The 14658-nt window shown below is 33.3% G+C and overlaps 1 pseudogene; it reads right to left on the reverse strand.

Annotated features, from left to right (window-relative positions):
- Window positions 1–11234: 11234 nt before the first annotated feature.
- Window positions 11235–11856, reverse strand: LOC141511239 (BAG family molecular chaperone regulator 1 pseudogene; annotated as a pseudogene).
- Between the last annotated feature and the right edge of the window lie 2802 nt (window positions 11857–14658).

The following is a 14658-nucleotide window of genomic DNA, read 5'->3' on the forward strand; positions in this document are numbered from 1 at the left end:
TCTATGTATTCATCATAATCATTGCATTATCGTCATAAAGTTGAATTAATAACTTTTGGTTTTGATCCATAATTATTTAAATTTCTCTTCTTCATCACATTGAGTTTTCCTTTTCAACAAAGGAAAAAAGAAATGGAGACAAAACCAACTGAAACTTTCTAAATATTTAAAACATTCCTTGTCCATGTACTTCCACATTGGTTACAAAAAGAAAGAAGTATATTTCCTCTTCTTTTCTTTGACTGATTATAATAGATACATTTATACATACATATTATGTTATTTCTTTATGCTTCTAAGTGATTTGTATATGATCTCATTTGAGATTTATAACAGTCCTGGAAGTGTAGGCAAAGCAAGTATTATGAATACCATCATATTATGGATAAAGAATTAGAATCACAAAAAATTTTAAGACATTTGTTGAATAAAGTCAAACTGTATTGCCAAAGTTCTGGCAAAATTATAATGTTAAAATACTACAATATTCCAAGTGAAAGTACAATTAACTCTAGACCATACAGTTTTACTTATCACTGGAAGACTGAATTTGTGCTGGTTGATTATTAGGGATCTAACTTGTAAAGAAGATTCTTATTTAGTGAAGGGTAGGACTCTGAATTGCCTTTCAAACTTGAGATTTTGTGATTTTGATATTTTATGTCATAATGAAATATTATGTAAAATGTTAGCACAGAAAATGATGTAGACATTATTTATTTCACATGTGCTATCTTAGAACAATGTGATTTGGAGAAAGATGTGGGTTCTGGTCCCTGTCCATGGTAACTGTGTTCATATAAAGTTATCGTACTTTCCAGAGGTTAAGTTTTCTCTGTCAAACATGGCCATTTAATTCTTGCCCTAAAAGCATATATAAATGTAAATCATTACAAGGGTTATTTCCCCCTTCAGTATAAAGTCTTGTGTAAGCCCTATGCACTATGGGAGTGCCAACTTTTAACCTCACAAGCAGCTTTAGTACAAAGCATAATGTGAACATATATTGGAGAGAAGAATTAGGAATTAGGGGAATTAGGAAGCATGCTGGTATGGAAATCAGGGAACTCTGATTAGAATACTGCTGATGTCATTAACTTACTGTGTGACCTTGGATAAGTCATTTCAAGAACTCTGAACCCCATTTTTGTCATAAAAAAGAGGGTCTAGCATGTTCTCTGATTCTAGGCACAAAAGTTCATAAGCCAAATCACATGGTCATGAATCATAAGAATCTTAGCATTGGAAGGGACCTCAGAGCCCTATCTAGTCCAAAATATACAAGAACAAGAATCTCAAAATCATATTCAAAATCAAATCTTTGCTTATGAACCTCCATTCCGAAGGAACCTATTGTCTTCCAAGGGAAGTAAACCAGCTGGACTGGAATATGTGCATGAAAGAGGCAGGTAGGTGGCACAGTGGATAGAACATTGTATCTGGAGTCAGGAGAATTGAGTTCACATTTGATATCAGATACTTAATACATTTGAGATCCTGGGCAAGTCACTTGACCCTGTTTACTTCAAATTCCTCAACTGTAAAATGAGCTAGAGAAGGAAATGGCAAACTATTCTAGTATTTTTGCCAAAAAAAATGTTGAGGTTAAGTCATAAAAATCTTCAAATACCAAACAGAAGAGTTTATATTTAATCCTACAGAGAGTAGGCAACCACTAATGTTTATTGAGTAGGGGATTAATATAGTCAGACCTGTGCTTTAGGATAATCACTCCACAGTGATGGATAGATTGAAAGTGGAGTGAGAGACTTGAATCAGGAAGATAAATTGTCAGGATATTGTAATAACTTCTATGAGAGTTAATGAAGACATAAATCATAATGGTGGTTATCTGTGTAAAGGGAAGACAGATATAAGATACATCAGGGTATGGTATGTGACAAAAAGACTGAATATATGGGGCAATTTAGAGTGAGAAATAGGAAATGACACTGAACTTAACAAATGTAGGAGATTGAAAGAATGAGAATGATCCAAAAAGAAACATTAGAAGTTAGGAAGAAGAGGGGAGGTAGGTTTGAAGGAAAACATGTTGAGTTTGTGATGCCTGTGGAATATACAGTTTGAAATAGGAAATTTGTAAAAGAAGTTTGGGATTCAGAAGAGATACTAAGGATGTATGTATAGATCTGGAATTCATCTATACAGAAGTGCTAATTAAATCCTTTATAATTTATGAGATTGCCAAATGAGAACATATAGAGAATGATGAGAAAGTATTGGAATACACTTACAGTTAGTAGATTTAACATAGATGATGATTAAGCAAAAAAAGACTGATAAGATGGATCTGAAGAGTACTAAGAGCACTGTCACAAAACTGCAGAAAGGAAGCAAGATTTAAGAAAAGCAGATGGCCAATAATATTCAGATTTATCAATGATCCTGAGGAATGCTCATAATGTTTCTGAGTGCTCAAGGAGGAACAGAATTGAAAACAAAACTCAGATTTGGAAACTAAAAGTCTGCTGCTGCTGCTGATTTTGGAAAGAGCAGTTTAGTGGACAAGTGCATGAAAAGAGAGGGAATAGAAGCAATGAGTACAAATTATGCTCTTTCTTTCCTTAGCTTCAGACACTCCCTCACTCTGTTGAAAGATAGGACCCTATGATTCTATAGTCCAGTGACTGAGGATTGATAATGATCAGGATTTTAAGTTCAGGGTAGTGGACTGAGATAGAAGGACAAAAAGAGAAAGAAGAAATAACAAATTGGCAAATATAAGAACAGGGACTATTCTGCATAATCAGAACATGCCATTGAGGAATGATCAGAAACTGAGACATAAGCTTCTCAATTATGCTTATCCAATTTTTTCTTTGTATTATAATTATTTGGTTACATTTATTTATTGTCAATGCCATATGGTGGATAAAGTGTGAAACTTAGTAGGAAGAGGAGTTCAAATATTGCTTTAGACACTAATTTTGTGATCCTTGGGAAATCACTTAATATTTTACATAATCATTTTTATTTTCATTTATAAATTCAGGATTGTAATAGCAACTATCCTGCAAGGTTGTGGGAAGATCAAATTTTATAATTACATAGAAGATTTGCAAACATCGAAGTATTATATGTGTAAAGGAGTACTGTTCACTCAAGGTTCAGTTCTTAAGTCATGACCAAATATGGACCTCCATGTGGAGCTTTGGTCAGTTTACTTCAGGCATGCATAAAGGAGAGACCTCTCCCATATCTCAGAACATTTTCTGAGATTTTATGACTCTTTCTTATGGGATTAATAATACGGTGGCAAAAAGCTGTTTAATTGGCCTCTGTGAGTAGAATGTAGTCTGCATGAAAATTTTTGAGCATACAATCTTTCACTCTATTACCTGGTGGTTTCCAATGAAGAAGGGTTGCTTAAAGAATCTGGGACTTGTCTCCCCACCTGACCTTTATATGTTTACAAATGCTTATTACCCATGTTTATGGTATATTTCTGCTTTTCTGATTTTAGGTGGATGAATATACTGACATAGGGTTGTCTGCTTGAGCAATGAAAGAGATCCATGTAAGCATCATTTGTGCTAACATGGATAGTTAGAGTTATAAAATTTTTGAAAGTGGTAGACAAGTCTGGTGAGGAGACAACACAGAAACCCTGGAAAATGATCAGCTTGACATTTCCCAGAAGCAGCAAGGGAACAACTCATTGTACATGCCTTTTCAAGAAGTATATTTTGTGGGAATTCTGTGAAGGTCAAAAAGTACTCCTGCAATCAGAAAATGCCCACTACTCCCCACCTTCATGTTTTGTAGAAACTACTTTAAATTTTAACTCACTTTTCCTTAGACATGGAATATGTGTTCTCTCTCTCTCTCTCTCTCTCTCTCTCTCTCTCTCTCTCTCTCTGCAGAGAAGAGTTTACACTTTCTAGTGGGGGGGATGTTGTACTTTGATGTTAATTGACTAAGTGATATTGGGGAAATTTAGACTGTCAAATGATATTGGCAAGTATCCTTGTGAATATTTTTGAATGATGGCATTAAAATGCACAGACCCCGAGGTTAGCTCTAAAACCCTGAGAAAGAGATGTAATGTTAATTTGAAAATGACCTAGGAGAGCAAGCTTGGATTTTACCTAATATAAATATTGTCAATTATTCTTATATTTTCCTTGTTAGAGGGTAAATTCATTAAGGCACAGAAACATTCATTTTAATTTTGCTTTTAATCTATTTAGTCAGTCTTAAATAATAAAAATGATAAATACAGAGAAGAATGGTATGACTTATTTGAAATCATGAGAACTGAAGTAAACAGAACTGGGAAACCAATATACATAATAAATCTACCAATGTAAATGGGAAGAGCAACAAAAATGAAATAATCAAAACCAAATCCTGAAAAAGTATAATGAACAAATTTGAACCCAAAAAGGAGATATGAGAATATATATTTGTGATACTTTACAGATAAGGGGGACTAAGGATGTGAAATACTAAATAAATGAAATAACAGACTTTTTGTTATATTGGTTAGTTTTGCTAAATTCTTCTTACTCTGTTTTTCTTTGTTATAAGGATTGAAACACTGGAAAAAGGAAGAAGGGAGTGATACATTGGAAAGTGTAAGTAAAAGGAGAGGAGAGGAGAGGAGAGGAGAGGAGAGGAGAGGAGAGGAGAGGAGAGGAGAGGAGAGGAGAGGAGAGGAGAGGAGAGGAGAGGAGAGGAGAGGAGAGGAGAGGAGAGGAGAGGAGAGATAGGGTCACGAGCTTCAATTTTCCTTCCAGAAGAATCTGTCTGAAAGCAGAGGAAGAACTCCCTCTCCTAGCCTTTATATCACAAATGGTAAGCACATGGCCTTCTACATAATAAGTATTTAATAAATGTTGAATTGGTTTGAATTGATTTTAAAATTCTTTATTTTACATCATTGTTAACACAGTAAAATGCAACTTTATGATGAATAATATTTAAAATAAATTTATATAAGTTTGTCACTCTCCATTTTTTTTGCTGATTTATCTCTGAATGTACATCTATATTTACTTTCATATCGGAGGCAGTATGGTAACTTGGATAATGCACTGGACATAGAATGAGGAAGATCTTAGATTCCCTAGATAGCTTGAAACTGGTTGCCTCTGGGCAAGTCAGTCAATTAACAAACATTTGTTAAATGCTTATTATGTGCCTGGCATTGGACTTTTAAACTCTTTAAGTCTTTTTTCCTCATCTGTAAAATTTAAGACAATATATATATATATAATTCATCAATTGTTGTGAGAATCAAATGAGATAATCTGGGAAAAGTACTTTATAAAACAATTCTATATGAATATTAGCTATTACAAAGTCACAATCATTGCTTTTACTCTCATCCAATTTCTTTTTTTTTACTTTTCTGTTTCTTAAATTATTACCAAAATTGTTTATTTTTCCTTATTTTTTATCATTTTAATTTTCGTTATTGTATTCCATTATAACTATATACTATAGTTTATTCAAGCATTCACCATCTGTTAGACATTTGGGGTGCATCTAGTTATTTACAATTATAAATATTGTAGCAATATACATTTAAATAGAGATTATTCTTTTTCCCCCATGATAATATTTTTTAGAGCATTAGAACATATTCCTAATAGTAGGATCATTGGGTCAAAGAATGCAGTTATTTCCCTGACATTATGCATTATTATTTAAAAAGAAGCTACCAACTTGCATTGACTTAGTGTCTTTCTACCCATAAACCTACACACATTCACTGTGGTCATTAAAAAATTATTTTTTTACCAATTATTGGAGAGGAAGGGCTGCTTCAAAGTTATTTTAATTATTTGTTCTTTGAATATTAATGAAGTTGAATATTATTTCAGGCTTTTTTTACATGCATCATGAGTATCAAAATTCAATGGTAGGATACTCCTTATTGGAGTATCCTATTGAAGATGGCAAGAATAAGAGAGCTCCAATTCTCTTCAAGTTTCAAGTCACTTCAGACACTTTTGGTTTACAGTTTCAAAATAGAAGGTGAATGCAGTCAACTCTGCTTCAGGTTGATGAAAGAAGACTCTAGGAAAGAATGAGAGGAGATATCCTTATTCCTAGTTTCCTACACTCACGACTTTGGGGAACTTCCCTTTCAGTGAGTTCTTGGAATTTCTCTTTTAGCTGAACTAGGTTACCTATCAGTAGGGGAGTTCCTTCACTCTGTATTACCTGGTATTTATTCTCAAATATATATACTTTCCCTGACTTCTGTTTTTCTATGTATTTAAATAAATGGCTTTCTTAGCTAAGTTCCATGTGTGTTTATTGTGGAATTAGTATTTGGTGTGAAGGGAGTCAAATCCTTAATGATGATGATGTTTGTCCTTCATTCTCAAAAAAGATATTACAACAGGGAGGTAATACCATTACAAGTACATGAGTTGAATATGAATGAGGAGGTGCTCTGCTAAGTCACCAACCTTACTTTCTCCACCAGAGTCATCTAGCTCCAGAGGTCAGACATGAATCAGGATGACTGGAGATGGCCAAGAATGTGAGACAGTCAGGATTAAGTGACATGCCTAAGGTCACAGAGCAAGTAAGTGCTAAATATCTGAGACTGAATTCAATCTCCCCTCATCCTGACTCCAAGACCAGTGCTCCATCCACTGAGCAACTTAGCTACCCTAAACCTTTAATATGAAGCTTACAGTCCTCTCTCCATAATGACATTGCAATCGGAAGATAATTGCAATTATGAAGAATTTGAAAATTATATCCCCTCATCTAACAATGTTTAAGGTAGAAGATAAATATTATTTTCATCCAATAGCCCTTCTCTCTCATAGAACAAAGTGACATTCTATCCCAACTTCTTACCTGCCCTTCTGGCAAGAATGAAAGTCTCCTTTGGAGAAGGGTGTGGGGAGAAAAGTCTAGAGTTGTCTCTACTGCCAGTCTGTGTGAGCCATATAATGCCCCCTACAAGTAAAGGTCAATCCCTAATTACATTAAATATGTATATATTCTTTTGTAAAATTTTCACAACATTTGGCTATGTTATGGTGATTAGGTGATATCCTTGACTTTCTCTATCTTTTCATATGAATGTTACAGGCTATTTATATATTATATTTATTGCAACTATTTCTCTCTATTTGATAATTTTTCTTTTTATTTTGAGTGCATTGGTTTTTGATAAGCAGAAATTCTTTTTCATTTTCATATAATCAAATTTATTTAGCTCGTTTTCACATCTCTTGCATTGGATTAAGAATTAGAATTTTATACATTTTGCACAATTGAAATAAATGTATTATTTTCTTGTCTTCTGACTTTTTAATAGCTCATTTTTCTTAACAAATTTATACAAATTTTAAGATGTATATTTGAGAAATTTGGAAAAAAGAATTTATACAGAGACAGAAAAACATAAAATTCCAGGCACTCCTTTCCAGGGTTCTGTAGAGCTCTGGAATCTGATGAATACTATAACTCTGAACAGGGGGGAAGAAGATGATAGGAGAATGAAAAAAAAATAGAAATGTTGTCTTTTTGTAGGAAGGAAGGATGGAGTCCATTAGGGGACTAAAATGTTATAGGGAAATGGGGAGGCTATTATTCAGAAAGCAAAGAAGTGATGAGGAGCTTTAATTTGAAGTGAAGAAAGGATACTTTGTGGAGAGGTAGAGTAGAATATGTGGAGAGGGAGATAGGAAGGAATAAACTTTAGAGGTACAGAGTCCTCTTGTGATCCAGGGGAACAAAAGGACCATATGTCTGAGATCTTTATCCAGAACTAGAGAAGAGAGAAAGAGAGACAGTGTTTGATAATGGAAAGAGAGCTTTATATTTAGAGTCAAAGGACACGAGTTCAAATCTCACCTCTGTTATTTACAAACTGGAAGCTTATGCACAAGGTACTTGCTCTCATTTTCACTGTCTCTTATATAAAATCAAGAAATTGTACTAAAATACTTTGAAAGTCCATTCACTGTAGACTCTATGAAGGATAAGAATGGAGCCTAGGGTTTTGTTTGCTTTCTTTTACTATTTTCTTAATTTAATATTCTTAGGTAAAATGCCCTGATATGTCAAGTACAAAATCTGTACCAGCTACATTTTTCTCTATGTTCATCCTTAACATTTTTTTCTCTCCTGAGTCTTGTTCTCCTATGTTTACTAGGATTTTGAGAGATTATAGCATTAATTGGACCCACCTTAGCTTGTTATTACCAGCAAGAGGTATGGCAGAAGCTGAATATTGCACCTGTCTTCAGGGACCTCCTCATATTTTTCTCAATCACAGGAAATTAGAATTCTTTTACTAACTTCCTTGGGCTTAACTTTTAAAGATCATGGGCACCCAAGTATGGGAGAACAAGTTAATGAAGTTACTTCCTTTTTGTGTACTCTTCTAGATTCCCTTGTCTACTTTGTAAAGATGTCAAGTACTAATAATGACCTGGGATACCTCCAGTTATCTATCTATCTATCTATCTATCTATCTATCTATCTATCTATCTATCTATCTATCTGTTTATTCATTCATTCATTCATTTTATTCATTCATTCATTTATATAGCTATTCATTTATTCATTCATTTATTTCTTTATTTGTTTAACTATCTACCTATTTATTTATTTGTTTGTTTATTTGTTTATCTATCCATATTTATCTATCTATCTATTTATTTTCTTTAGTGGAAAAACAATGACATCCTCAAATTCCATGCTAAGATTCTTGAAACTCAGATGGGACTCATTTTTTTTTCTATACAACTCTCTAGTCTTAATATTCCTTTGAACTCCTCTATTGTGGAGAGACATACTCTAGTTTCACTAAAAATCACTATTCCTGCAACTATTTACTTGTTTTATCCATCTTAGGTCTCATCTTACCATATCCTATACACATTAGATCTATTCCAAAAAAGTATACATTTTTAAATCTTCCTCAGTAGCAGCAAATAAGGTTAACTCAAGTACATCTTTAGGAAAACAAATTTTTTTGTTCAGGCCAAGGCTGTCACTTCCTCTATCAAAATGAAAACATAATATGGGTTACCACTCACCAGGGACTGGGATCTTCTAATGTCCTGCGGATATGAACATATATTTAATCACTAGGTGGTTTAACTAGCTATTAGAATCCCATGCTCACCCTGATGGTTTCAAATACAGAAATACTAAGTTGGTACAGAGTCAACAAAGTCTCTCAGGTTAAAAAGTATCAATGAGCTTCTATCACTTCTGTTTCTTTGTATTAAAGGTACTACTTGCCTTTTCTCTTTGTGGAAATAGAATTGGCATGAAATACTCTCTCATTAATTAAATTCAGTTACTTTTGAACCATTTGAATTTTCAGTGAACAATTTGTAATGTAAATTTGGAATAATAGAATTGTAGTCTGTAGTATATTACCATTATAGTTTCACTTCTGTTTCTTCTTCCACTGACTCTCAATCAAGTACTCCCACACTTGTCTTAGCCTTAGGATTTCTGTATTTCCTTAAATATACATATATTCATGTTATATAATGCTATTATGCCACCTGTTGTCTAATATTTTACCATTTGAATAATTCACAATCTTTCATAAGCCCCATTCCAATTGTAAGTCCTACCTCATCAAGTATCAGTGATAACAAAATTGTAGACTTGTGGAATTAGAAGGGTCTCAGAGGTAAGTCAATTCATCCTATATTTGAATAAGAATTCCATGACATTTTTCAGATTTGCTAATGTAGCCTAATACTTCTTAATGCAAAATGTATATAAATTTTAAGAAGAGAGAGATATAGTTCATGTTTATAGGGAATTCAATTCAATTAGACAAACATGTGTTGAGTATTTTTTAGTAAAATTTTATCTGAGCACACAAAAAAATAAAAAGTGTAATCATCCCTGCCATCAAATAACTTATAGGAGCATTTTTTATGTTATCATTTACTGCTATCAAAAGAAAGAACTTAATGAGAAAAGTGTTTGTTATTGTAGACAACTGGATCCTTTTTTCTTCAGTTTTTAAAAATTATTTATGTCTTTTGCTTTTAAATCATCATGGTTTCCAATAGTATCTCTTCCAGAATGCCATCTCATATAACAAATATTATTTTTAAAGACAAAAATAGAAAAGAGAAAATAGTGTAACTGATTAATAAATTAAAAAATTTTGAAAATACATGCAATGTGCAATACATAGACCTCCCACCTCTACAAAGAGATGAGTTGGGAGTGGCTTTTAATGAAGTGGCTCTTCTTTTAAGTTTTGTTTTTTTGTTTTTGTTTTTTTACAATGATTATAATTTTATTTTTAAATAAGGAAAAACTCCCAGATCTGTTTGTTTGACCTGTTGTTTGAACTTGTATTTTAATAATAATAATAAAAATAATATAATGAGAAGTGAAGAAAACACATATCACAAAAGATATAATTGGAACAAAATAGATGTCCTTGAAGAAAATACATGTTGCCTGTTTTTGAGAGTTTTACATTTCTTAGTACCTGCCCAATTTTTCCTTTTTTGGCTCCAAAGGTCACAATACTACATTCTCTACCCTCTCCCAAATTCTCTTTTGGAAATAGGCTTCTAGACTTTGGAGACTGGTCTCTGTGCAGCTGTTGGCTTCCATATCATTATTCTACAGTGTCAGGGCCACATGGAATGACAATTCTTAATGCTCTTTCTGTGGTATATATTGAATACCAAAACAGTCCATTGAAAAAACGTTATAAGGGAGTCAGCTTGTAATTCAAACTATTTGGCACAAAATGCCTGATTTCACTTGTTAGCTACACTAATCATGTGATTTTACAATCATCTATGTGGGAGTGTAGAGATTAATTAGAATTTCAATATGACCTAGTCAGTACCTGCCTAGTTATGTATGAGTCTGATAGGAGATAAACCAAATAACCCAGTCAAGTGTCTTGAAATCTATACCAACTTCTGATTTATATTCAGTTTGGGAAAAAAACCAAACAACTTTTCCATCATCCTGTGGATGCTGCTGCCCCCTGTAGACACTATAGAAAAAAGATAACTATGTAGAGTAAAATAATTGATGGGATCAGGTCATAGAAAAACAATTCAAGGACCTATGGAGAATGGGTTTGAGGAATAAATTTGATATTTAGAAAACAACTCCCAATGGGGACCAGTAAAACCAGGCATGATCTAAAAAACAAAGGTAGGCATGTGTTACAAAATAGAGTAAACTTTTCTTTGTGTTCAGAGAAATCATACCCTCTAATTTATACAGAACTCTCATTCGGCTAGGGCCAGAATTTTTGACCACAGCTTATCTGTTTCTTGTCCAATACTTCTTTCAACTGTGTCACACTGAGCTGGGAAGGCCTGAACCTTTTTGACTAATCCCTTCCTTTTCAGTCTACAGTTTCTGAAAGTTTCTGGAAGAGTTAATGAATCAATCTGTTCCAAGATCTTCATAAACTGCTCACCAGTTCCTTTCACTCTCTTGTCAAGTTTGCTGAGAGCTTTGGCCCACAAGTCCTTGCCTAGAAACCCCTTCTCGATACCAACAAGTTCTTCATTGACACCTACTAGTTGGTCAGCAATTTTTTTCCACTGACTTCTCCAAGTCTCTTAATTTTTTTAATTCAGCCTCTTCTTCTGGACTGTTCTTCCCAATTAACATAACTCTACAACCATTTTTCACTCCAAGGGCTGACAATGGCTGTTCCATTTCTTTTAGAGACTTTCCTTTAAATATTAATTTTTGAAAAGCAAGTGGAATTCCAGTAACTTGTTCAATAAGAAGAGCCATATCCTGAAGGGTTGGTTCACTGTTTTCTTGCTGTGCTACAACTTGAATGTTATGTTTTTCATTGTTGTAGGTGACAGTGATGCTCACTAAGGGCCCTGACATCTCTGCTGGGGCCGCTCCCTCGAACTCCCTGAATCCCAGGCTGGGCGATCATCCACTGGCCCCCCAGGTTCTGAGCCCTGCCCTTGCTGCTGCTACCAGAGGAAAGCTGCCTGGCGCCCCAACCTGGCTGGCTGCTGAGCATAAGTTTTGTTTATACTTTGTAATTTTTCAACAATTATTTTTGGTTTATGTGTGAGTATATATGAGTGTATTTGTTCTTTCAATTTACATTGTTATTGTCATGTATTTTGTTTCTTGGATTAACTTACTTGAATTTTTCTACATTAGTGTATGTAGCTCTTTGCAAGTTTTATTGTATTTATTACATTTATCATTTCTTACATCAAAGTAATATTTCATTATGCTAGAATGCTATATGATTTGCTTAGTCATTCCCCAATTGATGGACATCTACTTGTTTTTTAATTCTTTTCTATCATATAAATGTTGTTAGTTTGATATATATGGAGATTTTCTGTGTATCAATGACCTCCTTGGGGGTCTAAACCCAATAATAGAATTTCTGTCAAAGATTATGGATATTTTAATCATTTTATTTGCATAATTCCAAATTGGTTTCCAAAGTGATTTCACCAGCTCTACCAACATTGCATAATGTGTCCATTTTTTCATATTTTTTAAACACTGACTATTGACATATTTTGCTATTTTTGACAATTTGCTTAGTGTGAGGTGAAACCTTAGTATTTTTTAATTTACATTTATCATTATCAGTGATTTAGATCATTCTGCTTTTTGGTTGCTGATGCTTTGCAATTCATCTTTTGTTGCTCATATTTTTGACCATTGATCTATTGGGAAATAGTTTTATACATACATGTAAACATATGTATGCACATGCACATGCACATGCTTGCTACATGTAAGGGTGTATGCTTATATCTTATATAAACTTTCACCAAAGAAATTTGATACAATTTGTTTTACTTTGTTCAATAATGTTGCTACTTATTTTAGCTGTTTTAAATTTGTCTTTGGAAAGAACTTTTTCAGTTTCATGCTGTTATCTATTTTATCTTCTGTATTTGAATCTATCCTCCTTTTACATTAGGGAATACATCTCCTACATATAGTCATAAAAAGTAAGAACTGTTTCTCTTCTAATATTTTAGTAGTGTCATCCTTAAGATTAAGATCATGTATTCATTTAGAATGAATTTAGTTTGGGACATAACCTTGACTTGTGTAGCATCCGTTCTAGAGCTGTTCAGTTCTACCAGTACTTCAGACTGACCATAATAGAAGTCTCAGAAATCGACAGAAGAGCTAGCATCTGTTATAAATTGATCTGCGTTGTGCAGATTTCAGAGTTATCTGAAGATTTCAATCAGAAGTAATTCAGGTATGTATGTTATTTGTTACTCTTGTCTCTACCTAGAAACTGTTCAGTTTGTTGTTTAAAGCCTTTATAAACCAATCTTCAATCTTTCTTTCCAGGATGATAAATACATGTTACTCCCGTTCACTTACTCCATGATTTCTTCTACTCCATGATTTCTTCAACCATTCTATTTGCTGTTCCCAGTACATATCATTATATTTCTCAACACAGACTATCACTAGGTCTGAAATATTCTTCCTCCTCACCTCTCTCATGTAACCTCTATTTCCCTTCAATATTCATATCAAATTCCATCTACCACAAGAAATCTACCTCAATGAAATTACTTTGTATGTAATTTGCATTTTCTTAACTGTACACTTGTTCTCTTTCCTAATAAAATATAAGCTCATTGAGGAGAGGGAACACTTCATTTTTCAAAGAATTATTTTATTTTTATTTGTTTATTTACTTTTTGTTATGGTAGGAGTGATACTTGTAGCATTATGAGAAATTTTTATGTCCTTAGGAAAAATAATGTACACACTCACCTGACTCTGATGGTGATTTTTTTTCTAAAACAGAATGTATTTTTAGTCAAAGGATAGAATTTGATTGAGAGATCTGGTACTAGATCCCAGGCTATCTAAATTCCTTCCCAGTAATCTTCATTGTTACATAACTATTCAGAACTGACTAAAACCATTTGTTTTTCAAAAGGATACACAATTTAATATGAAATACTGGTGTGAGGAATTAGCTAAAATTTGATGGTTAGTTGCTGAAACCCCAGTATATTTGCATAAGTCCAGGGTTTCACATATGATACAATGGAGACACCTTATGAAACTGTTCATTTTTATTTAAAAAGGGCAAACAAAAAGATAATACATTAAGGAATACATGTACTTTTTACCTTTTTATTTTTTATTTTTTGGCAAGGAAATGGGATTATTAAGCAGCTTCCCAAGGCCACATAGCTAGGTAATTATTAAGTGTCCGAGGACGGATTTGAACTCAGGTCCTCCTGACTTCAGGGCTATTGCTTTATACACTGTGCCCCCTAGCTGCTCCATATATTTTATCTTTTGTGGAGGCATTTTAGGTACAAGTGGAAATCTGTGGCATCATATTAGAGAAACTTCTTTCCATGTCTCCTAAGTACAAGTAGTATCAAAGAAGTAATTAAGAAGAGAATTTCTTCTTAAATAACTATCCTGTCTATTACCTAATCTTTCATTTCTGCTTATGTATAACACTGATACAAATACTACTTATGACTTGGGTTTTTTTAACTTTATCTCAGAGTGTATACTGAAAGCTAATGGATAGTGATGCATTAGATAACGTGATGTTATTCTGGCCATGTCACTTAACCTGTCTCAGCTTTTTCAACTATTAAATGGGGATAATAGCACTAATGTTACAAGGGTGTAGATGTTAAGTATTATCATTAATAT

This window comes from Macrotis lagotis, chromosome 2 (assembly GCF_037893015.1).
Source record: "Macrotis lagotis isolate mMagLag1 chromosome 2, bilby.v1.9.chrom.fasta, whole genome shotgun sequence".
Taxonomy (NCBI): domain Eukaryota; kingdom Metazoa; phylum Chordata; class Mammalia; order Peramelemorphia; family Peramelidae; genus Macrotis; species Macrotis lagotis.